The 25,324-nt window shown below is 41.7% G+C and overlaps 1 pseudogene; it reads right to left on the minus strand.

Moving 5' to 3' along the window:
- Nucleotides 1–21,364, minus strand: part of LOC131258076 (DNA-directed RNA polymerase 1B, mitochondrial-like) — a 60,230-nt pseudogene extending 38,866 nt beyond the window's left edge.
- Nucleotides 21,365–25,324: the final 3,960 nt, after the last annotated feature.

The raw sequence follows: 25,324 nt of genomic DNA on the forward strand, positions 1-25,324 counted from the left end.
GCTTAGTCAGAGGTCAATGAAGATAATGAGCTAGAACGTTAGGGGTCTGGGATGTCCACAAAAGTGTGGTCAGACTAAGGATTTCGCAAAAGAAATAAAGTTCAGTTAGCGATATTTCAGGAGACTAAATTAATAGGCATAGATCGTGAGGTGATCAAATAATATGGTGGGGACAGCAAAGCGAATGGGTACCGGCAGATGCAGTAGGATCAGCCAGCGGTATTCTCGTAGTTTGGAATTCGGCGATATGGTCTAAAGAAGACAGCTGTATAGGTGATTTTTCGGCGTCAATATGATTTAAGGACATATCATGATGCAGGACAATTAACCACTTGCTCTAAAAGCTCGAACTGTTAAAGTATGGCGAATTAATCCCTTTATCTCATAGCCCAGGCCCCACATCGCATGGGTTAGGATCTCGGCCGAACCCCCTTCGTGGGCCCCAAATCACATGGGCCGCCCACCCCGAGCGTGTCCCCGCATCCCACGGGCTACCTCACTCTAGCCCGGTGTGAAATGCGCATTAATCACCCCTGGTGAGGAGTCTCGAACACGAGATCTCCCCCGTGGGCCCTAAATTACATGGGTCACCCACCCCAAGTGTGTCCCCGCATCCCACGGGCTACTCCACTCGAGCCCAGTGTGAAAATGCCCCTGCATTATATCATCAGGTTTCTAGGTGGTGTATGGCCGTGTAAACAAAATCTTCAAGACAAGTTCTAGTTGGAATTGGACAGAAGTAGAAGTAGATGGGATCTACCGTGGTGTGTGGGTGGGGATTTCAATGTCGTAAGATTTCTGCATGAAAAATCAAATGAGGGACGGATCGCTAAAAGCATGAAAATTTTCTCAGATTGGATTTTTAGAAATGGGATGCTGGATCTTCCTATGGGAATGGGCTGAAAAATTTTTGTTGATCAATCAAAGAGGGCTTCCTAGGCCTATTTCGGATCATTGTCCGGTGTTGTTGGAATAGGACGAGGAAGATTGGGGCCCGTGTCCTTTCAGATTTGAGCTTGAATGGCTACAGATTGAAGGTTTTGTGGAGAAGGTTGTGAACTGGTGGTCGTCTTTTTCAGTTCAAGCCTTCAAGGGGGCGCAGGTTTCACCTTGTTTAAGAAACTAAAGAATCTGAAAAAGGAAATGTGTGGGTGGAAAAAGGATTTCTTGTAGGCTAGGGAGGAGGAGACCTCTAATATCCTTCAACAAATACAACATGTGGATTCCAAAGAGGACGTGGTGGAATTATCAGAAGAGGAAAAAGCATGGTGCGAGGTATATCAGGCTAAGTACAATGCTCAATTAAGGGAAGAAGAAATCAAATGGCGACAAAGATCAAGAGCACTATATATAGAGAATGCTAGTGTATTGTGTATGTGGTTAGTGGCCCCTTTTAGTGTAAGTGCATGTGCACACTTCCCTCTTCTCCTGCGGTGTACTATATGCTTTATTATAATAAAATATTGTGTTAGGGCAAGCAAGCCTAACACAACATCTCTCCCAAACTCTCCTTCTTCTTCTCTCTCAATATTCTCCTCTCTTCTTCACATTATCATCATCGAATCATTCTCTACTTGGTATCAGAGTATAGATCCAGGCATTCCGCATCCAATAAATTGAGAGGCGACACGTCACCTTGCTAACGTCAGCAGTCGTACGGCTGACGTCAGCGTTGTACGGATACATGGACTCCGTTTGAGTTAAAAGTTTAGGGGTTTGATAGATCTTGATTTTAGAAGATTTGTCAGGATTTTTTTAGAATTTATTGGACCTCCTTTCATGGTATTTTGGGCGAAATAGAGAAATTCGAAAATCGAGCCCATCTTCCGTTTTTCTTCGATATACCTCAAATCGGTAAGCTTTTCTTTGATTTCTTTGCTTGAGATGGACTGAAAACTTCCTCCCAAGCTACCCATGGTGGATTTTTTACTTAAGATCAATGTTTGAGAGGTTTTTAACCTCAAACGGACGTGCGGCTGGGCCGCTTTTCACTCAGTTGGGCCTTTTTTTACTGTGTTTCATGGTATTTTGGATGATTGATATTTGTTTGAGGTTTATCTCTTATTATCTTGAAGGATTGAGTGAGATAGAGTTATTTGAATCAATCTTTCTTGCCGTAGGGGCTCTTTTGGCATAGGCTTATCTCTCTTGGACTCTCCTATGGCTGACAGAGGGCCCCCATCTCTTGGCATAGGGTCTCTTGAATCCAACCCCTTACAGATTAGCTCCACTAAGTTGAATGGTGACAGCTATCTTCAATGGGCACAATCTGTAAAAGTATTTTTAAGAGGCCGTGACAAGTTGTCGTATATTTTGGATGATCCCCCAAGCTCTATAGATGTTACCTACAAGTCTTAGACAAAGGAGAATTATCAAGTTATTACATGGTTGTTGAATAGTATGGATTCCTCGATTAGCCACTCAATGATATTTTTATCCTCGACTAAAGGCATTTGGGATACGCTTCATGATATGTTCTCGGAATGTCAAAATTTTTCGCGGGTATTCCAGCTTATTCAAGAAACTGCTCGGTTCCAACAAAACTCCAGATCCTTAAAAGATTACTATTCGACGCTTCGGAGTATGTGGGATGAGTTGGATATGTATCAACCTCTTCCTTCCAAATGTAAAGAGGATCATGAACATGCTCATAAGCAACGGGATGATACTCGTATCATGCAGTTCCTAGCTAGGTTGAGTTCTGATTATCTTCATGTTTGAGATCAGGTTGTTATGCAGGATCCTCTTCCCCCATTGATGACAGTCTATGCCTTGTGTTAGCGTGCTACTATCTCTACTCTTCCTTCTCATTCATTTGTGCCACCCGAGCATTCCGCACATCTTACTGGCGACTAGTCCTCTCTTAGTCTTCGAGTACCATCCTTGAGTTCAAGGCGCATTTCTGATTTTGGTGGTTGTGGTAGAGGCCGCGAGGGAGATCGCAGTCGTGGCGGCCGTAGTCTTCGTGGTCGTGGTCGACGTAGATGAGGACGTGATGGTTCCCGCATTTGTTCACATTGTGGTGAAACTAATCACACTGTTGATTATTGCTAGCAGATACATGGTCGTCCTACGTATGTCGCTGCTTCTATTGCATCCACTGTTGCTTCTGAGACACAATCTTCCACCCCGACAGCTGAGCAGTCTACTTCAGGGGAGTCTCTTATCATTTCTCAGGCTGCATATGATGCCCTTATGCGGCTTCCCATTCGCGATATTCCTGAGCCTTCTCACGCAACTTCGGCCCAATCAGGTACTGCCCTTCTTGCGACATCCTCTCCTACCTCCTGGGTCATCGACTCTAGAGCTTCCTCTCATATGACTGGTTAAGTTTAAATTCTTTTCTTCTTATTCTCTTTCTCCTCACACTCAGTATGTCACAATCGCAGATGGAATCTAATCTCCCATCTCTGGGATTGGTTCCGTCCCTCTCTCTTCTTCCTTGTCTGTCCTGAGTCTTGCATGTGCCTCGTTTTCCATTAAACTTATTGGTTGTTAGCTCTCTTACTAAATCATTCAATTGTTCCATTACCTTCTTCCCTTCTTATTGTTTGTTTCAGGACCTACAGACAAAGAGAGTGATTGGTGGGGGGCATAAGCGAGGAGGCGTTTAACTTCTCGATGATACACTCATTGCTGCTTCTAGTACCCTTTCTCTAGATCAAGAGTCCATGACTCGGTTGCATTGCCGCTTAAGCCACCCATCCATAGCTAGATTGAGACTTTTGTTTCCCTCATTTTCTGTCACTAAACCATTATGTTGTGATATTTGTGAATTGTCTAAACATTATCGTGCTATGTTTCCTCCTAGCTTTTCTGAGAGGAAATCTCAACCTTTTCTTCTGGTTCACTCGGATGTCTAGGGACCAGCTCCGGTTACCTCGACTTTTGAATTTAAATATTTTGTTACCTTTGTTGATGATTATTCACGCATGACTTCGATTTATCTTTTGAAATCTAAAAGTGAAGTGTTTGATGCGTTTAAAGTGTTTTATCATGGTGTACACTCAATTTCATTGTTCCATCAAATCCCTCCATTCTGATAATGGGGGGGAATACATATCTACTGTCTTTCTGTCCTTCTTGCAGGAACGTGGTATTTTGTCTAGGACGTCATGTGCTCGCACACCTCAACAAAATGGTGTTGCAGAACGAAAGAATCGTCATCTTCTTGAAGTTGCTCACACCCTTCTACTTGGTATGCATCTACCTAAACATTTTTGGGGTGATGCTCTTCTAACTGCTACTTTTTTTTATTAATCGTATACCCTCACGTATCCTATCTTACAAATCTTCATTTACTATATTGTATCCTCATGATAATCCATTTCCTCTACCACCTAAAGTTTTTGGTTGTACATGCTTTGTTCAAATTTTGGATAGGAGTAATGATAAACTTAGCCCCAGGGCAATTAAATGTATCTTTCTAGGGTATACTTGGAGTAAGAAAGGATATAAATGCTTTGACCCATTGACTCGCAAGAAATATGTCTCTGTCGATGTAACTTTCTTTGTGGATATTTCTTTTTTCTCTGCTCCATGCCAATCCCTCTGTGATCCTCTTGCGAGTCGAGAAGAGTATGACTCTTATCCTCTTTCCAATAGTGATCATGGGAAAACTCCTCTCCCCTATATTCAGCATCCTATTGGTGATATGGGTGAGCCTAAGCCTCTGCGAGTGTATCATCGTCGAGATAAATCTTCACACGCTCAGCCATCCACCCTTCCGCTCACTTTGGATGTTGGCTCAAGTGACTCTCCTACCTCGAGTTTAGATCTTCCCATTGCCTTGCGCAAAGGGTCACGATCTTGTACTCAACACCCCATTAGTAATTTTGTTTCATATGATCATCTTTCACCGTCTTTTCAGTCGTTTGCAGCTTCTCTTTCATCACAGACTATTCCTAGATCTCTCTCACATGCTCTTCAGAGTCCTGATTGGACGAACGCGATGATAGAAGAAATGTCTGCTCTTAAGAAGAATCATACTTGGGACCTTGTGCCACTTCCTTTAGGCCATAAACCTGTTGGCTGTCGATGGGTTTATACGATCAAGTTTCTTCCAGACGGCTCAATTGATCGCTATAAAGCCCGTCTTGTTGGTAAGAGTTACACACAAACTCATGGTGTGGATTACTTCGAGACATTCTCTCCGGTGGCTAAGCTTAATTCGATTCGCGTTGTGCTCTCCTTGGCCGTTAATTTATCATGGCCCTTGTTTCACTTGATGTTAAGAATGCATTTCTCCATGGGGATCTTGCAAAGGAAGTTTACATGCATCAACTTCCTGAGTTCCTGGCTTTGTTGCTTCTTACAACCTTGCACTTGTATACCAGTTGAAGAAGGCTCTTCATGGACTCAAACAATCCCCACGTGCATGGTTCGAAAAATTTAATCAGGCTCTCTTAGAGTTTGGCTTTGTTCGTAGTCATGCCGATCATTCTCTCTTTATATGTCGTCGATCGACAGGCATCATGGTTCTCATTGTCTATGTGGATGATATTGTTCTGTCTGGAATGAAGGAGGTCAAAGATTTTTTTAAGACCAAGTTTAAGATCAAAGATCTTGGTCCTCTTCGCTACTTCCTCGGAATTGAAGTTGCTCACTCATCATCCAATATGGTCTTGTCAGAACGAAAATATGCGCTCGATCTTCTCATAAAGACCAGCATGTTAGGGTGCAAGCCTACTACCACTGTCATGGATACTTCACAGAAGCTTCAACCAGATGATGGTGTTCTCCTTACTGATCCCGAGATGTATCGACAACTTGTAGGCCGGCTTATTTACCTAACTATTACTCGCCCAAATCTCTCATTTGCGGTGGGGGTTGTTAGCCAATTCATGCAAGCTCCCTGTACTTCCCATCTCACGGCTGTCTACCGCATACTTCGGTATTTAAAATCAACCCCGGGTCTTGGCCTCCGCTTTCAGTTGCATGGTTATCTTCATCTTTCTGGCTATTCCGATGCTAATTGTGCAGGTAGTACTTTTGATCGCCACTCTACATCCGGCTTCTGTACCTTCCTAGGTGGAAATCTTATAACCTGGAAGAGCAAAAAGCAGCCAATTATTACCCGGTCCTCGGCTGAAGCAGAATATTGTGTTATGGCTCATGCGACGTGTGAAATCGTGTGGCTTCGCAACCTTCTTGAAGAACTTGGCTGTCCTCCTTCGGATCCTGTTCCTCTTCAATGTGACAACCAATCGGCCATCCATATTGCTCGTAACCCAGTTTTCCACAAGCGAACCAAGCATATTGAGGTCGACTGTCACTTTATTCGGGAGAAAGTCGCTTTTAAGGAAATCGTCACTTCTTTTGTTCGATCTGGGGATCAACTTGCTGATGTTCTTACAAAGTCCTTGAGTCGAGATGCTCTTTATCGTGTTCGTGACAAGTTGGGCATGATCAACATCTATGCTCCAACTTGAGAGGGAGTATAGAGAATGCTAGTGTATTGTATACGTGATTAGTGGCCCGTTTTAGTGTAAGTGCATGTGCACACTTCCCTCTTCTCCTGCGGTGTACTATATGCTTTATTATAATAAAATATTATGTGTTAGGGCAAACAAACCTAATACAACATCTCTCCCAAACTCTCCTTCTTCTTCTCTCTCAATATTCTCCTCTCTTCTTCACATTATCATCATCAAATCATTCTCTGCTCTATGGTTAAAAGAGAGTGATAAAAATACAAAATTCTTTCATGCCACTGCAAGTGCCAAAGTGAGGGTAAACAAGATCAAGTCAATAGTGGTGGAAGGCAAAAGATTAGAGGGTAAGGATAAGATGTGTGCAACTATAGTCAATTTTTATAAGATTTAGATGTCCAAAGATTCGTGGAATAGGCCAGTGATTGACAATTTGTAGTTCGATTCTCTCCTGAAGTGGCGAAAGGTCTTAAAAAGGAATTTACGAAGGAAGAAATTAAGAAGAAATAGGGAGATAAAGCACCGGGGCCGGATGGTTTCCGGATGGTTTTTTTTCCAGAAATTTTGGTAGGTGGTCAAACAATTGACCTGTATCGGGTTGTAACGGCCGTTACGGCCTCCCACAATAGTTGTTACGGTCTCTTTTTTTAATTAAAAAAATATTTATAAAAAAAAAAAAACCAAAAAACCTGTAACGGCCCTATCATGGACAGTTACGGGGCCATTATGGCCTTTACAGGGGGCATAGCTGTCAATCAGGATAGCATCGACAACATGTCAATCAGGACAGAATGGACAACATGTCAATCAGGATAGCATGGACAACATATATTTAGCCAGACAGCAAGTCAATCAAGACAGCATGTCAATCTGTCAATCAGGACAGCACGGACAACATATATTTAGCCAGACAGCAAGTCAATCAGGACAGCCAGACAGCAAGTCAATCAGGACAGCATGGACAGCATATATTTAGCCAAACAGCAAGTCAATCAGGACAGCATGGACAGCATATATTTAGCCAGACAGCAAGTCAATCAGGACAGCATGGACAACATATATTTAGCCATAATTAGGTCATCTATTTATGGCATATATCTTGTACAGTTATTGATTGTATATATCTTGTCCAGTTATTGTTTCCTTGTTTGTTAGCCTAGATTGATGTTAATGGCTGCAATTCAACCTTGTAATTAGGCCTAGAATTTCTATATAAACAGAGGTACCTCACGATGAGGACATTCAATCCAAAATACTTACATGGTATCAAAGCCTGTTCTGAGATTTCTGGGTTGGGTTGGGACTAATCTGTTGGTCTCCTTGGCTGTCGATACCTTCAAAGGAAGGTGTAGACAATTCTGGTCGGTTATAAACTGTTGTTCAACAGTTTCTGTTGAGGGTAAGAAGTTTCTTTCTTGCTAGAAACTCTCATTTTGTGGTGATTAGTGGCTGTCGGCGTGTCCAATTCTTGCTGGAAACTCCATCTTGATCTCCTTTTGTTTTAGGCTTGCTAGTTGTAGGCTTGTTTTTGGACTAGGGGTGAGGTGGATTTAGTATTATCTGTCTTTATTACTGTGTTCCGGGCACCATGTCTACTAACAACTCGGATTCTTTTGGTGTGCGCTTCACGAGCAAAAATTATTCTGCCTGGGAATTTCAATTTCACCTATTTGTCATGGGGAAAGAGTTATGGGGTCACATAGATGGAAGTGATCCAGCTCCTACTGACCTCTCTAAATTGGATCAGTGGAAAGTGAAAGATGCTAGAGTCATGACATGGATTTGAGGATCTGTTGATCCTCTGATTGTCCTAAATCTAAGGCCGTACAAGACTACAAGAGATATGTGGGAGTATTTAAAGAAAGTTTACAATCAGGACCATACAGCCAGACACTTTCAGTTGGAATATGAGATCGCCAATTACACTCAGGGCGATCTCTCCATACAAGATTATTTTTCTGGGTTTCAGAACTTGGGTGAATTTGCTGACATTATTTATGCTAAGATACCAGCTGCATCTCTCTCTGCTGTTCAGGAGGTTCATGAACAGAGCATGAGAGATCAGTTTCTAATGAAGTTACGGCTGGAATTTGAAGCAACTCACTCCAATTTGATAAATCGTGATCCTCCCTGTTTGGATGTGTGCTTTGGGGAATTACTTCGTGAAGAGCAGTGTCTTGCAACACAGGCTACTTTTCAGCAGAACCGCATGAACTCTAATGACGTCGCTTATGCAGCTCATGGGAAAGGCAAGGGTAGGGATATGCGGAAGGTCCAATGCTTTAGCTGCAAGGAATATGGGCATATTGTTGCTCACCGTGCCAAGAAATCTTGCAATTATTACAAGAAGCCAGGACATATTATCAAAGACTATCCAACTTGTCCCCAGAATCGCCAAACTAATGCCTATCAAGCTGCGGTGGGTACTTCTGCTTCCGCTAATTCCTCTACAACTGGTGATCCCTTTGTTCTTACTCCTGAAACAGTTCAGCAGATGATTATTTCAGCCTTTTCAGCCTTAGGGCTTCAAGGTAACAGTACACTACCATCTTTACCTTGGCTTATTGATTCTACTGCGTCTAATCATATGACTAATTCCTCCAACACTCTTACCAATGTTCGGAATTATCATGGCTCATCGTACATTCAGATTGCTAATGGTAGTCAATTACCTATTCATGTTGTTGGGGATATTAATTCATTAGTTAAAGAAGTTTTTGTATCTCCTAAGCTTTCTATTAGTCTCATTTCCGTCGGACAATTGGTTGATAACAACTGTAATGTTGGGTTTTCTCATGATGGTTGTATTGTGCAGGATCAGGTGTCGGGGAAGATACTCGCAAAGGGGCCTAAAGTTGATTCTACTTCGTCTAATCATATGACTAATTCTTCCAACACTCTTACCAATGTTCGGAATTATCATGGCTCATCGTACATTCAGATTGCTAATGGTAGTCAATTACCTATTCATGTTGTTAGGGATATTAATTCATTAGTTAAAGAAGTTTTTGTATCTCTTGAGGTTTCTACTAGTATCATTTTCGTCGGACAATTGGTTGATAAAAACTGTAATGTTGGGTTTTCTCGTGATGGTTGTATTGTGCAGGATCAGGTGTCGGGGAAGATACTCGCGAAGGGGCCTAAAGTTGGACGATTGTTTCCTCTACATTTTTCCATTCCTTCTTGCATTTCTTTGGCTTGTACTACTGTAAACAATAAGGGTGAAGTATGGCACAAACGTTTGGGTCATCCTAACTCTATTGTTTTATCTCATTTAGTAAACTCTGGTTTGTTGGGTAATAAAGATCAATTTTCCTCTCATCTCGCTTTTGATTGCTCAACATGTAAATTAGGTAAGAGTAAATCCCTTTCCTTTCCTGCTCATGGTAGTCGTGTTGAAAGTTGTTTTGATTTAATCCATAGTGATGTGTGGGGTATTACTCCTGTTATATCTCATACAAATTATAAATATTTTGTCACGTTCATTGATGATTATAGTAGGTATACCTGGATTTATTTTCTTCGTTCTAAATCTAAGGTATTTTCTGTGTTTCAACAATTTGTGGCTTATATTGAAACTCAATTCTCTTCAGGCATTAAAGTGTTAAGGTCCGATTCGGGTGGTGAATATATATCTCATGAATTTCATGCCTTTCTCAAGCAGAATGGAATTGTTTCTGAGCGTTCTTGTCCTTATACACCTCAGCAGAATGGTGTTGCTGAATGTAAGAATCGCCAGTTGGAGGTTGTTCGAACATTGTTTGAATCTTCCGTTCCTTCTAAATTTTGGGTGGAAGCCTTATCCACGGCAGTTTATTTAATTAATAGATTACCTTCAAGTGTCTTGCATTTTGAATCTCCCTACTATCGTCTTCATCATCAGCATCCCAACTATCTTGATATGCATACCTTTGGTTGTGTTTGTTTTGTTCATTTACCATCACATGAACGATGCAAACTTTCTGCCCAATCTGTTAAATGTGCTTTTATGGGTTATAGTAATTCACACAAAGGTTATGTTTGCTATGATCCATGCTCTAACAGATTTTGTATTTCTCGTCATGTTGTTTTCATTGAAAATCACTCTTTCTTTTCTACTCATATTGCATGCTTGCCTGAGATCAATGTTCTTCCTCATTTTGATGACTTGACTCCTATTCCTGAGCAATTCAAACCTGGATTTGTGTATGAACGCCGACGACTGACTTTGCCCCTTCCTAAGCCTTACCCGACACCTGAGCCTGTTCGGACTGTTCCTTCTGCGGATGATCCGGGTTCTGACATTGTTCCTTGCCGGTCTACTAGAATCTCTCGTCCTCCTGATCGGTATGGCTTTTCCCATACATCTCTTCATACTACTTTGTCCTCTATTTCAATTCCATCATGTTATTCCGAGGCTATTAAGCATGAATGGTGGTGTGAGGCGATGGCCGAAGAACTTCGGGCTCTTCAGGACAATCACACATGAGATGTTGTTCCTTGTTTGGCAATGTTAAAGTCATTGGTTGTAAATGGGTTTACTCGATTAAGCTGCGTTCTGATGGTACTCTGTATCGCTATAAGGCTCGATTGGTTGCACTTGGTAACAAATAGGAATATGGGGTGGACTATGAGGAGACCTTTGCTCCAGTCGCCAAGATGACTACGGTGCGGATGGTTATCTATATTGCAGCGTCCCAAGGCTGGCCACTTCATCAAATGGATGCTAAAAACGCATTTCTTCATGGTGATCTCAAAGAAGAATTTTACATGGCCCTGCCGCCTAGCTTGATCTCCTCCTTTTCTTCTGATGTATGTGAATTGAAGCAATCTCTGTATGGGTTGAAACAGGCTCCCCGGGCATGGTTTGATAAGTTCCGATGTAACTTGCTTCAATTTTGCTTTGAGCAGAGTCAATATGACTCCTCTTTGTTTCTTCGTAAGACCTCTGCTGGTATTGTTCTTCTTGTTTACATTGATGATATTGTTATTACCAGGACGGATTCAGACTTGATCACTCGTCTACAGCAGCATCTTCAAGCCTCGTTTCATATGAAGGATCTTGGTTCTCTTACATACTTCTTAGGGTTAGAAGTTCACATGGATCCTTCTGGTATCATTCTGAATCAACATAAGTACACACAGGATTTGATTGCTTTAGCTAGTCTTCAGGATACTTCTTCTGTGGATACTCCTCTAGAAGTAAACACGAAGTATCGTCGTGAGAAGGGTGATCTGTTGTCTGATCACTCTGTTTCGATAGCTGGTAGGCAGTTTGAACTATTTGACTATTACTCGGCCTGATATTTCCTTCGCTATCCAGCAGGTTAGCCAGTTCATGCAGACTCCACGCCATCTACATTTGGCTGTCGTTCGTCGTATCATCTAATACCTTTGAGGGTCCCCTAGCCGTGGGTTGTTCTTCCTAACCGGCTCTCCTCTTCGCCTTGTTGCATATAGTGATGCGGATTGTGCCGGCTATCCTGATACTCGCCGATCTGTCACAGGCTGGTGTATGTTTCTTGGTGATTCCTTGATCTCTTGGAAGAGTAAGAAACAACCTCGTGTTTCTAGATCTTCTACTGAATCCGAATATCGTGCCATGTCTGTTGCTTGTTCTGAGATTGTCTGGCTTTGTAGGCTTCTGGCTAAACTTGATTTTTCCCAATCTGAACCTACACCTCTCCATGCTGATAATACTAGTGCCATTCAAATTGCTGCTAATCCCGTTTTCCATGAACGAACGAAGCACATTGAGGTGGACTGTCATTCTATTCGGGAAGCCTTAGACACTCGTATCATTTCTCTTCCTCATGTTTCCACTGACCTGCAGATAGTTGACGTGTTTACCAAGGCCATGACACGACAACGCCATCAATTCCTTGTGGGCAAATTGATGCATCTTGATCGACCAACATCAATTTGAGGGGGGATGTCAATCAGGACAACATGGACAACATGTCAATCAGGACAGCATGCCAATCTGTCAATCAGGACAGCATGGACAACATATATTTAGCCAGACAGCAAGTCAATCAGGACAGCATGTCAATCTGTCAATCAGGACAACATGGACAGCATATATTTAGCCAGACAGCAAGTCAATCAGGACAGCATGGACAGCATATATTTAGCCATAATTAGGTCATCTATTTATGGCATATATCTTATACAGTTATTGATTGTATATATCTTGTACAGTTATTGTTTCCTTATTTGTTAGCCTAGATTGATGTTAATGGTTGCAATTCAGCCTTGTAATTAAGCTTAGAATTTTCTATATAAACAGAGGAACCTCACGATGAGGACATTCAATCCAAAATACTTACAATAACAAGCTGTTATGGTTGTAACAGCCTTTACAAGTCATTTTTTTCCGTAACCGCTGTTAAGGCCTTTACGACCCCATAACATGTAACGGTTACCACCATTACCTTTACGTAACGGCCTTTACAGTCGTCATGGCACACCATGCATATATCATGGGATCTCTTCCAACAAATGGCTCATTAGCTTGCCCACAACTAACGCAAAAAGGTATGGGCTCAATGCCGACCCTTGGCATAAACCTACAGTAATTGGGCACTCAATTGTCTCTCCACTAGTAGTCCTCACATTTCCAATCGTTCCTTCATACATATCCTTAATCATGTCAATATATCCTCTTGAATCTCCGTTCTTTCCCAACACCAACCAAATTAACTCTTACGGGACCCTATCATATGCTTTCTCTAAGTCGATAAAGACCACGTGGAGATGTGGAGATCCTTCCTCCTCTCCGTATATTTCCCCATCAATTGTCTAAGTAAGAAATAGGTTTAGTGGTAGACCTCCCAAACATGAAACCAAACTAATTTTTAGATACGTTCGTCCCATGCCTATGCCTTTGCTCCATCTCTCTCCCAAAGTTTATAGTATGGCTCATAAGTTCAATCCCAATATAGTTAGTGTAGCTATGTATGCTTCATGTATTCTCATAAAAAAAGTATCATGGTACTTTTCCTCCATTCATTCAACATGTTCTTCGATCTTAAATGTTGCTAAACAAATTATTTTTTTAAGGGTAATGTAGTTGAAATTTTTGTCAACCAAAATAACACTATCTTCCATACGCCTCCGAACCTCTACTGGTATACCATCTGGTCCTAGGGTCTTTCTCATTTTCATCTTTCTCAAAGCTTCTTTCACTTCCATTTTCATCTTTTTCAAAGTTTCTGTCACTTTAGATGTCTTAATCCTAAAAAGCATCTTATAACTCCAACATCATTTGAGTTAACGGTTTCTTATATCCCTATGCTCTTAGAGTGGTTGTCATTTAACAAGTTTCGAAAATAGCTTCTCCACCTTTCATTGATCTCATTACACTTGGGTAGTACTCTCAATCTCAGGTTATCACTCTTAACGCATTTAACAGTATCTAGGTCCCTGCCCTTCTTCTCTCTCATTTTCACAAGTTTGAGTACATCTTTCTCGCCTTTTCTTGTCCGGTTGTCCCCAATCTATTGTAAAGATCATCATAAGCCTTAAGTTTAGCCTCACCATTTTCTTAGCAATCTTTTTTGGTATTTTTATATTGTTCAAAATTTTCATCATTTCTAGTCCCTTCCTAGTCTTTGAAACATGAACGTTTCTCATGACTAGCTTTTTGTAAATTGTGATTCCACCACCAAGTTTCATTATATGATTGGCTTTTCTCTCTAGATACTCCTAAAACATCTTTTACCACTTTCCTAATGCACTCGGCCATCTCACTCCTAACATTCTCTACTTCCTTGCAGATGGAGGAGAACCAGGGAGACGTTTGTTTCAAAATGTTAGCAAGTATAAACGATTAGAAAGTGCGAGCGTGATTCGAAGCAAGAGTGGCACCCAAATAGAAGGATGGTGCACTAAGGAATTTGGACAAAGAGGAAGAGGGTTTTGTGGTGCCTATATTTTCTTCCAGCCCTTTGGTCAATTTGGAAGTCAAGAAAAGGATCTTCTTAAACAGATTCGAGCTGCCAGAGATTGTCTTCCAAAGGGCGAGGGGTATGGTTCTCAGCTGGGCATCAGGGCTAAATGTCACCCCTGTTGTATGTATTCAGGAAGCTAGCCCACCAACATATGCCAGATGACATCTCAGCATTTTTTTAGCCTGTTATTTTTGGCTCTTTCCATTTAGATATTGGCTCTTTGAGTCTTTTAATGAAATTTATGTCACCTTTCAGAACAAAAAGGTTTAAGCGACATGCAGACTGCAAAATCACCATGCTCAAATATTAGATTGGATTTATAGCATTGAAATATTTATTCAGATCCATAAACAAGCTGAATAAAAGTACACACCATTGTATCCCAATATGAAACTTCAGTAGAAAATGTAACATCCAGCAACAGGCTCGAATGGAAGTAGACACATGCAACTGTAATCCAACATGAAATTCCAGTCATTCCGGTGACCCAGACCAAAATGTAACTGGTTGTACACACAGCAACTTGATTGGTTGTAAGGCAAACAAATGTGGGAGCAGGCCCTAAATTGTACGCTAGAAAAATTAGGTGCAAAGAGAAGTCTAAAATTTATTTTCATGTGTACGTTAACAAAGGGGTGGATGGCCAAGCTTGGCTTATGAAAAACTGCTTATGAAATTATACAAATCCACGAAGCTGGGGGGGCAAGAGGTATGAAAGAGGTTAATATATCATTTTACATGGGTTTGAGTTCATTCCTGGACTCTTTTAAGTAGCCATACAGAGTAAGTAATAAACATGTTCTCCAACCTCAAAAACAGGTTGCAGCTGTCCTTTTGGAGCTCTATTGAAGCAATTCATTGCTTCACTCCGTTGTCTGGCTCCATGTGTACGCATGACATGAGACGGTAAGTGCAAGTAAGCTCCTTTGTTATACCTATCAGCGTTTGAACAACCATAACAAGTTAGAAACAAAAATGCAGCCAGCTAGAGAACACACACACATCACTAATTTGCAGGAAACTTTTCAATCTACACAATATTAGCAATCAATTACTGATCATCATCATAATCATCTGAGCCTTATCCAAACTAATTGGGGTCAGCTACATGAATCCCATTCTGCCATTCCACTCTATCAAAGGCCATAACACCAGTTAGACCATAGGTGATCATGTCTTGTTTACAGATACCTTGTTTAAATAAATAAATAAAACCTTGAAAAGACAAGACTCTTCCAATCTGAGAATATAAGAAAATGTACTCCCAACGCCATGCATGACATGGACAATGGCCATTACAAAAAAGTCAACACAATCGAAACAAAACCGAAGAACATTCTGGAAAAGGATGGCACAACAGGCAGCCGCACAAAAGTACTTGTGTCATTACCCAAGTGGCTCCCTTTCTTCAAGTAGCCACTTGAGTCGAGGTGCTTGCCCGCAAGCCTACACAATAGCCTCGTCGACCCAAAGGCCTAGGTGGCTGTCCGCAAAATTCAAACCTAGCTTTAGAATAAATTTTGATTTATAAAGTAAAAGTAATTACATGCATAAAGATATTTATGTGGATGATTGAAACACATGGAATATGTGGAGTTGGGTAGCCCTTTGTCATGGGCAAACACCAAGGCAGCCAAGGGAGTAGTTCATCAAGGCAATTCTAGGAATTTTGTCTACCTTGGGAGTAGCCTAATTGATTGTAAACAGAATTTGGCTCAAGAACTGAAAAGCTGAAAGAACTAAAAAAATTATAATCAAAATAACATACCGTATCCAGTTCTTTGGGGGCACCAACATTGGCATGCAAGGGATCACCATATGCCTTACTGACAGAACAAATAGCAATTGTATATGGTCTACTCCAAAAAAAAAAAATTTAACTTTTATATATCTTAACACATCTCAAGAACTTAAAGAATCCATGCAATGTTTCTGGTAATATCTCGTCTGGTATATACTCTGTCAGATGAAGAACTTGTGTTGCTAATCAAACAACACCAGTATTTCCTAGAATGATGAGTCATACTTACAGTTCTATCTAGCCCTTTGCGAACTAGGGGGTCACATTCAATAACTCCATATCTTCTGCTCACTTTCCTGTTAAGGGAAGGATTGTTTATAAAAACACAAGGGATCACATGGACATAACTATAAAGTCTAGACAGAACAGAGAGGGAAAAAGTCTTACTGTTGTTCTCTTGTAACCGTTTTGAGGGAGTGTCTAAAGGCAGGCCGAATATCAGGCGGGTCATCTGCTGACTGATCAACTGGAGGTTGAATATAGGCTGTGCTTATCAATAATTCAATGAGACAGCTCCCAATCTGAAATGGTAGCCTTCAACATGCACTAATATTAAGATAATAACAACAACTTCTATTTAGTAGTTCAACATCATCATCATCTTAGCCATCCAGCCAGCAATTTGGGGTCAGCTTTTAATTGGTAAATGGCAAAAGTTCTATGATCAGCTGCCCACCACAAAATCAACCTGCCTCTGTAACCAGGCTCTAAAACTGGCCATAGCAGAGGCTCACAACTTCTATTCAGTAATTACCAAGAAAGATACAAACCTTAGCTTGAGCCTCCTGATCCCAGGGCTTTGAATCATCCTTGACTATCTTCCTCACTTGATGCAGCTTTTGCTTTTTTATCAAGTTGGTAACTCTTTTACTCTGAATCTCTTGTTCTTTGGCAACAGGATCAGGTTCACCTCCATTGCTTTTTTCCTTGTTGTGCTTTTTCGTATTCTTTTCCAAGAATTTGTGGATCCTAACCTGAAGCATTCCACAGACATAGTTATAAATCAATAAACACAATTTACAAGTTGAACCTAAGATAGAAGCTTAAATAAATATCAACAAGTTAATGGTCCAGAATTTTTCAATCAGAAAATTCACATACATGGGTTCCTGGTACAGAATTTTAAATCAGAAAATGCACACATGCACACACAGGGAAGGGTTTCAACTCCAACAGGTTAGACCATAATATATGGTCCACCCAATGAATGACTTCAAACCTATCATGTTCGTGTGACATGCAACCCTTCCAATAGGTTGGCCCCACCATGAGGATGACCTTGTGCAAAAACTAGTCCCATCCACTCATAAGGTGGGCCAGACCAATGAAAACAATGTTAGCCATTGATATTAACAAAGTATAAGTGTGGTCCACTAGGTGAGTGGATGTGGCTCATATTTTCACAAGGTTTCCCAATGATTGTGCCAACCAATTGGACGAATTGGATGTTGCACAGATGAAAGTTTGGAAGTTATTTGCAGGGTGGACCATAAATTACGGCCGAACTGGTTGGACTTGAGACCTTCCCATGTGTGTATGTGTGCGATACATATAAATATATGAGAAATGGATCAGGTAAGCCCCATCCTGTCGCACATAATGCAGGTAAATTAACTCATGAAGGGGTGGTCTATAGTTGCACGAAGCATAAAGCGAAACAGTAACAGATTTGCATGTAGGAAAGGAGACATGTTTCTTTCAAAATGGGAGCGGCACCTGGTTAAAGGTTCATGCAAATAAGTGGTGGCCACATATTTACAAGAACAATGGACAGTTTAAAGAATTACCAACAGTCTACATTCAACACATGTGGCCCGCCTAACAACAAGACCAGCCTAATTTCTTGGCTAGGTCATTTCCAGTGTGACACAACTGATGCAGCGTGTGGATGTCATAAACCAGGTGGACACATGTGGGCTTGGAAAAACTTGCGTAAGTCTGAGCAAAATTGGTTTTCTCTGCCTACAGATAGCTACACCTTGCAAGCATGGCATCAGTATATGATGAGAATTTTTGCTAGTGTCTTTCGTGTTTGGACTTGTCTCTGTACTAAATACTGCAATCCTAAATGTTCACAGGTTTCCTCCAATATATGCATGATTAAAAGATCAACAAATTAAGGGTAGGATAGCCTGACTGCTAGCTAGGCCACCCTATAAGCCCAAACTTACCAACTAATATAAAATTTCAAATATCTTCAGCAACTATGAGTAAGAGAACTACATCTTTAGCAGGGAGTTGTCACATTGGTTGTGAAAAGTGACTCGAGAAAATTCTGAGCCTTGGGAGTTGTGTTTCGCATTTGGTGATATCTGGGATGTATCCTCTAGGCTAAGCATTTTGCTCACCAGCATAGGTAGAAGGGAAAATTGTATTGCTGAGTCTTTGGCTAAAGAGGATGTGAGTCGTCCATCTCTATATTTGGGAACCCATTCTTTCTTAATGCCTTTGGCCTGATACATTTTCATTTTCTTTTCCCAAAGAAAATGACTATGAGAACTGTGCTGCACTATTGTTTTATTTGAGTCGATGTTAATGTGGTCTCTTCTAATGGTGAATAGATCTCTTCTGGGGTGAGAATGTGGACTCCCTTTTTTTAATAACTAAGCTGGGCTTGAATCCGAGACCTCAGGTTTGAAACACGCCGTCTGCCATTATATATAAGGTCCTGTTTATCACAAGAGTCTAGCTGTTTTAAGGTATGAAGCCAACACAAAAGTGAGGTGTCCTAGATTCTTCAATAAGGTGGTATGGCAGTTCACAATAGATTCATGGCAGCATCTGGTTGATGCTGGTGTCAAACAGCCAGAATTAACAAGCTTCGAAATCACTGAAAGGGAAAAAAGGCTCTGTGTTTTGCAAATCAGTAGCAAGAAAACTGCTTGCTTAACGGATGTACATTTGACTTTTACATTGCAGTAATGAAGTTGCAAAAAAGTAAAATGTCTAAATTTTGGTTAGCCCCACTTTAATTAGAATCAATAACCAGATCTTACTTGTGATTACATTCATTCATGTGGGTCAGTAAACATGCTGCATCTGGATGTACTATTAAATTCAATCGAGTCACAGTAACTAGTTCAACATTAAATTGCAACTGCCTTCCAAAGTATTCATAGAATGGATCAGGCATCAAATTGCAATTAGAGCTCATTTGGAGTGGCCGAATTCTCTTTTCTACCCTGGAAAAGAAATCATTTTCCTCATATGCGAGGTTTTCCTCCATTTGAAAAACAAAAGCAGTTGTGGAAATCGATTTCCATTTCCATAGTTTTCCGTTTTTTTTTTAAGTGATTTCCATTTCCACAGTAATGCAGGGGCATTTTCACACCGGGCTTGAGTAGGGTGGCCTGTGTGAAGCGGGGGCACACTCGAGGTGGGCGGCCCCATGTGAGGCGAGACCCATGTAAAGTGAGGCCCACGAGGGGGGTTCGGCCGAGGGCCTAACCTGGGCTATGAGATAAATGGATTGATTTGCCACGCTCTATCAGTTTGAGCTTTTAGAGCAAGTGGTTAGTTGTCCTGCGTCACACAGTTTTCCTTGAAAAAACAGTGATTACCATTTCCTCAAGAAATGGAGATTTCCACATGTTTTTTAGAAAGAGCTCTCACTTTTTTACCATTGACCTATACACATTTCCATGGAAATCATAAATGCTAAAACAAACATGTTATTTAGAATTATTTTCCACAGATTTCCTCTGATGTGACATTTTCCTTTCCAAATCTAATTTTTGGATTCCACCAATCCAAACACACCCTTACACAACTTTCGACTCGGACTAGAAATGAATGTGGCTGAAATTTGTTTTTTCTATCTATTGAACTCAATAACTGCAATTCAATTCAATACTGCATCCAAAGGCAGCCTCAAACATTGGGTTCAAGAACAACTAAGCATGGTCATTCACTTCACTTCGTTGCATCTAAATTACTGGAACCCAACTCAATAGTACATCCAAACAAAGCAAATATTGGAGAAAGAAAGAAAAAAGAAAGAAAGGAGAAAAACACTAGTAACCCACCTCATTCTCGATGGCTTTGCCGACCTGGCAAGCCGCCTGGACTACCCTGGCACTCCCATGCTCACTCCCAGTCATCAGCAGCCCCATCAACGTATGCATCGTGATGACCGCCATCTTGATCAAAGTACCTTGCATATGCCGCCTTGTTCTTTCCTTCCCTGCAAAACCCCTGCTCCTTGGCTATACAATTCCGCAACGGCTCAAACCAGCCCAGGAACAGGGATTTCATGAATGGCAGGTTCAGCGCCAGCTTCTGCTGGCACATGTCCATGAGAAGTTCCTTGTATTCCTTCACTGACTGCTCCCATGCCTCCACCTCCGTCTTCTCTTGCCTTCTGAGAAGGGCACACAGCTTCCCGTGCCCAATTCCCCCTGGTGGTTTGTGCTGCTTCTGCCTGAATTCACCTACTTCCTCAACTACAGAGACCTCTTCATCAGCATCCGTCGAAGAGACTGCCTCCGCAACGCTAGCAAAACCCATCGCTGGATTCAAATGCTTACAAAAACCAAATGGATTATCAAAATACCCACCAAATGACGACAATTTGCCATTTTGGCCAAAACCCATTTCGCGGATCCCAAAATTCGACCGGGCTTTGGGCCCGAAACACCTCCTCACAAAGAACGCGCCAGAAGATTTAATCCTCTCTTCATCCCAAGGCGATAATTCACCATTCCGGTAGAAACCCATCTCGGGAAACGCAAAATTTACACTGGGCTTGAGATCAAACGGCCGGATTTTATCAGGAAAGATTGGATTTTGGGAAGAACCCAGAAAGGCGGAAGTGGGTAGGAGAGATGGGCCACTGAGGAACCGAAGCTTCTTCGATGAGGAGGCGTGTTTCAAGATGTTCCGCAACATCTTTTGGGTGGATTTGGATGGATTTGAGTGGGATTTCTTGGGTTTTTGGATTGGACAAAAGGGATTGGATTGGTTGGAGTGATTTGTAGGGAAGATGATAAGAGAGATACAGCTTGTCGCAGCTGCTACAGTACATCAAATTGGGAGATTTTTGAAGGAGACAGGAGGAGATGAGAAGGGGAAATTGCATGAGATTGGCAGATCGACGAGAAGGTTGGAAAGAAATCGTGAGAGAGAGAGAGGTAAAGCGCCTTAAACCCTCCTAAAACCTTCTTTCTCGTATGCGTTGTGTTTTGGAAGAACAGATATTTGGACACGGGTTTCCCGCTAAGGCTTTCGCTCCTGCGCTCGGATTTAGGTAGGATCGACTTCAATGTTTTTGAGAAATCCACCCCGTCCATCCGTTTTGCATGCTCATTCTAGGGTAACCAACTAAAAATGAGCCTGATCGAAAACTCAAGTGGTCCACACGAGAAACTGTGGGGATTCAATGACCTTATAAACGGTTTGGATGGCATATAAACGTCAAGACGAAGCCCGGGAAGGTTTCAACGGTATGCATTTCTTTAACAATTTTCCCTCTCGTGTAAGCCACTTAAGTTGTTGATCTACCTCAAATTTTTGTAGCATGCCCTAAATTAAGCTCTAAAAACGGATGGACGGCATTGATTTCTCAAAAACATCACGGAGGACCCCACCTACGTCCCAGTAACTTTCTGCCAGAGACTTTCGCGGGAAATCCTCGTACGAGATTTTTGCATTGGATGTGCGCATTGTACGGACGTCGGATCAGCTATCTACGGGGACGCGGATTGCGTCCTATCCCCAGCCGGACGGTAATCCGTCCGGGCAGGGCTCTGTGGGGCCCAAAGTGATGTAAGTGTTTTATCCACGCCGTTAATCGCTTTTATTAGAACATTTTAAGTTCTTGCTTAAAAAATGAGCAGGTCCGCAGCTCCAATGAACCACACCAAAGGAAGCTGCAGTGGTAATGATACTTACCGTTGAAACCTTTACGAGGGCCACTGTGATTTTTTTTACCATCCAACATATTAATAAGGTCATGTAGACGTGGATGAAGTGAAAACACAAATATAAACTTGATTCGAAACTTCTTCAGCTCCCAAGAACTTTTTAATGGTGTACGTTCAATCCCCACTTTGTGGTCCACTTAAGACCTATACCTGTCTAATATTTTTCATCTTACCTTAAAATGAACTGAGAAAAATAATTAACGGCGTGGATAAAACACTTACATCACTGTGGACCCCACAGAGCCCTGCCCGGACGGATTACCGTCCGGGCGGGGGTAGGACGCAATCCGCGTCCTTATCTACAGCGTCCGGAGCGAACTTTGCTACTGAAGTGACGTCACCAAATTCTATAGACCCACCAAGATGTGTGTTGTATCCACGCCGTCCATCCATTTGGAGAGATATTTTTAAAGCATGAGCAAAGAATGATCAGATCGAAAGATCAAGTGGACCCCACCACAGAAAACAGCAGGGCAGTGACGCCACCGTTGAAACCGTTTTGGGCCCACCATGATGTTTATTTGAGATCTAACCTGTTCATAAGTTAATAAAGACGTAGACGGAGGGAAAACACAAATACAGCTACATTGAAAACTTACGTGGCATTATGAAGTTTTTATCGGTAAGCGTTCAATCTCCACTGGTTTCTTTGGTGGGCCACTTGAGCTTTGGATCTACGTCTTGGCTCATGCCTTAAAATGATTTCTACAAATAAATGGACGGTGTGGATACAACACATATATCATGGTGGGGAAATAGAAGCTAGTGACTTCAGTTTAGTAGCCAATTTTACTACTGACTCCGTCAGTAGCTGACACGCGCTGCTAAAGCCCTTCGCAGAAGTTCCTGCGCAAGAATGCTGGGTGGGGCCCACCGATATGTTTTTTAGAAATCCACCCGTTCATCCGTTTTGAGTTCTCATGCATGACACAAAAAAGTTATGCGTATCCAAAGACTTAAGTGGGTCACACAGAGAAAATATTAAGGATTCAGCGTGAATTGTTAAAATATTCTTCTAGCCATAAAAATTTTGTGTCAGGAAATTTTTGAATTATTTTCACTTCATCCCAGTGTTAATGACCTTATAAACGGTCTGGATGGCATATAAACATCTAGGTAAAGCTCAGAGAGGTTTCAATGGTAGAAATTTCTTTCCCCGATATTTCCTCTAAGGTTACCCAGTTGAGTTTTTGATCCACACTTAGTTTTTGAACCACTTCATTTTTCATCGCATGTCTTAAAATTAGTTGTCAAAAACAGATGGACAGATGGGTTTCTCAAAAACACATAGGAGAGCCCCACCGGAATCCTTGCGCAGGGACTTCCTGCGAAAGGCATTGCAGTAAATCCGCGTCGGCGTCCGTATAGCGCACAGTGGACGCGGATTTCCTGCGAAAGCCTTTCGCAAGAAGTTCCTGCGCTGGGAACCCAGGTGGGGCCCACCGTGATGTTTTTCAGGAATCTACTCCGTCCATCAGTTTTTTGAGTTCATTTTAGGGGAGTAGAAAATTTTTTTGCAGGATCCAAGACTCAAGTGAGCCGTATTAAAGGAAAAGGTAGTTAGGGAAATTTCTACCATTGAAACCTCCCTGGGTTCGACAGTGATGTTTACATGCCATCCATACCGTTAATAACGTCATTCCTACTGGGATGAAGTGAAAACATAAATATTAGCATGATTCAAAACTTCTGTTGGCCCACGAATATTTCAACTGTGGACGTTCAATTATCCCATTTTCGGCCCACTTGAGTATTGGATACGGTTCATTTTTGGTCTCACATCCTAAAATACACTCACAAAACGGATGGACGGGGAGGATTTCTCACAAACATCACAGTAGGCCCCACCTGGGTTCCCAGCGCAGGAACTTCCTGCGAAAGGCTTTCGCAGGAAATCCGCGTCCGCGCACAGTCGAACTCGGATTTCCCGCCAAAGCCTTTCACAGGAAGTTTCTACGCTGGGAACGCAGGTGGGGCCCACTAGAATGTTTGTGATAAATCCTTACCATTCATACGTTTTGTGAGTTCATTTTAAGATATAAGGCTAAAAATGAACCTGTACAATTCTCAAGTGGGCTGAAAACGTGATAATTGAACGTCCACAGTTGAAATATTCATGGGCCACAGAAGTTTCAAATCATGCTAATATTTATGTTTCCAGTTCATCCCAGTAGGAATGACGTTATTAACGGTATGGATGGCATGTATACATCACTGTTGAACCCAGGGAAGTTTCAACGGTAGGAGTTTCTCTAAAGACCTTTTCCTTTAGTACGGCTCAATTGAGTCATTGAGTCTTGGATCCTGTTGGATTTTGGTCTACTTCCTAATATTAGCTCACAAAACGGATGGATAGAGTGGATTCATGACAAACATCACAGCGGACCCCGATGCGGATTTCCTGGGAAAGCCTTTCGCAAGAAGTTCCTGCGCAAGGATTCTGGATGGGGCCCATTGTGATGTTTGTTAGAAATCCAACCCGTCCATCCGTTTTTTGAGCTCATTTTTAGACATAAGACCGAAAATTATTGGGATCCAAAACTCAAGTGGGCCATACCAAATGAAACAGTGGGGAAAGGAATTCTTACCATTGAAACCTTCCCAGGATCCACCTTAATGTTTATATTTCATCCAAACCGTTTATAAGGTCATTTTCACTGAGATGAAGTGAAAAAGCAAAGAAATTAAACCGATACAAAACTTTTGTATCCATTTAAATGTTTCAACTGTGGTCATTAAATCTCCACTATTTCCTCTCGTGTGGCTCACTTGATTTTTTTATCATCCTTAATTTTGGTCGCATATCCTGAAATGAACTCGAAAAACGGATGAACGGAGTGGCTTTCTCACAAACATCATAGTGGGCCCCACACAGAATCTTGCACAAGAACTTCCTGTGAAAGGCTTTCGCAGGAAATCCGCGTCCGCGGGCCCCACCCAAGTTCACAGCGCAGGAACTTCCTGCAAAAGGTTTTAGCAGGAAATCCGCGTCTCGCACAGTCGCACACTGCGAGAAACGGACTGGCTACTCCCCCTGACACCAGCCAATGGCTGATGGTTGGTGCTCTATGGGTCCACCATGATATATATATGTTTCATCTATACCGTTCATCTATTTTTAAAGATCATTTTATGGTATGAGGCCAAAAATGAGGCATATCCCAATCTCAAGTGGACCACATTATAGGAAACAGTGTTGAATGAGCATCGACCATTAAAAACATTTTGGGGGCCATAAAA

The sequence above is a fragment of the Magnolia sinica genome, chromosome 10 (genome assembly GCF_029962835.1).
Source record: "Magnolia sinica isolate HGM2019 chromosome 10, MsV1, whole genome shotgun sequence".
Taxonomy (NCBI): Eukaryota; Viridiplantae; Streptophyta; class Magnoliopsida; order Magnoliales; family Magnoliaceae; genus Magnolia; species Magnolia sinica.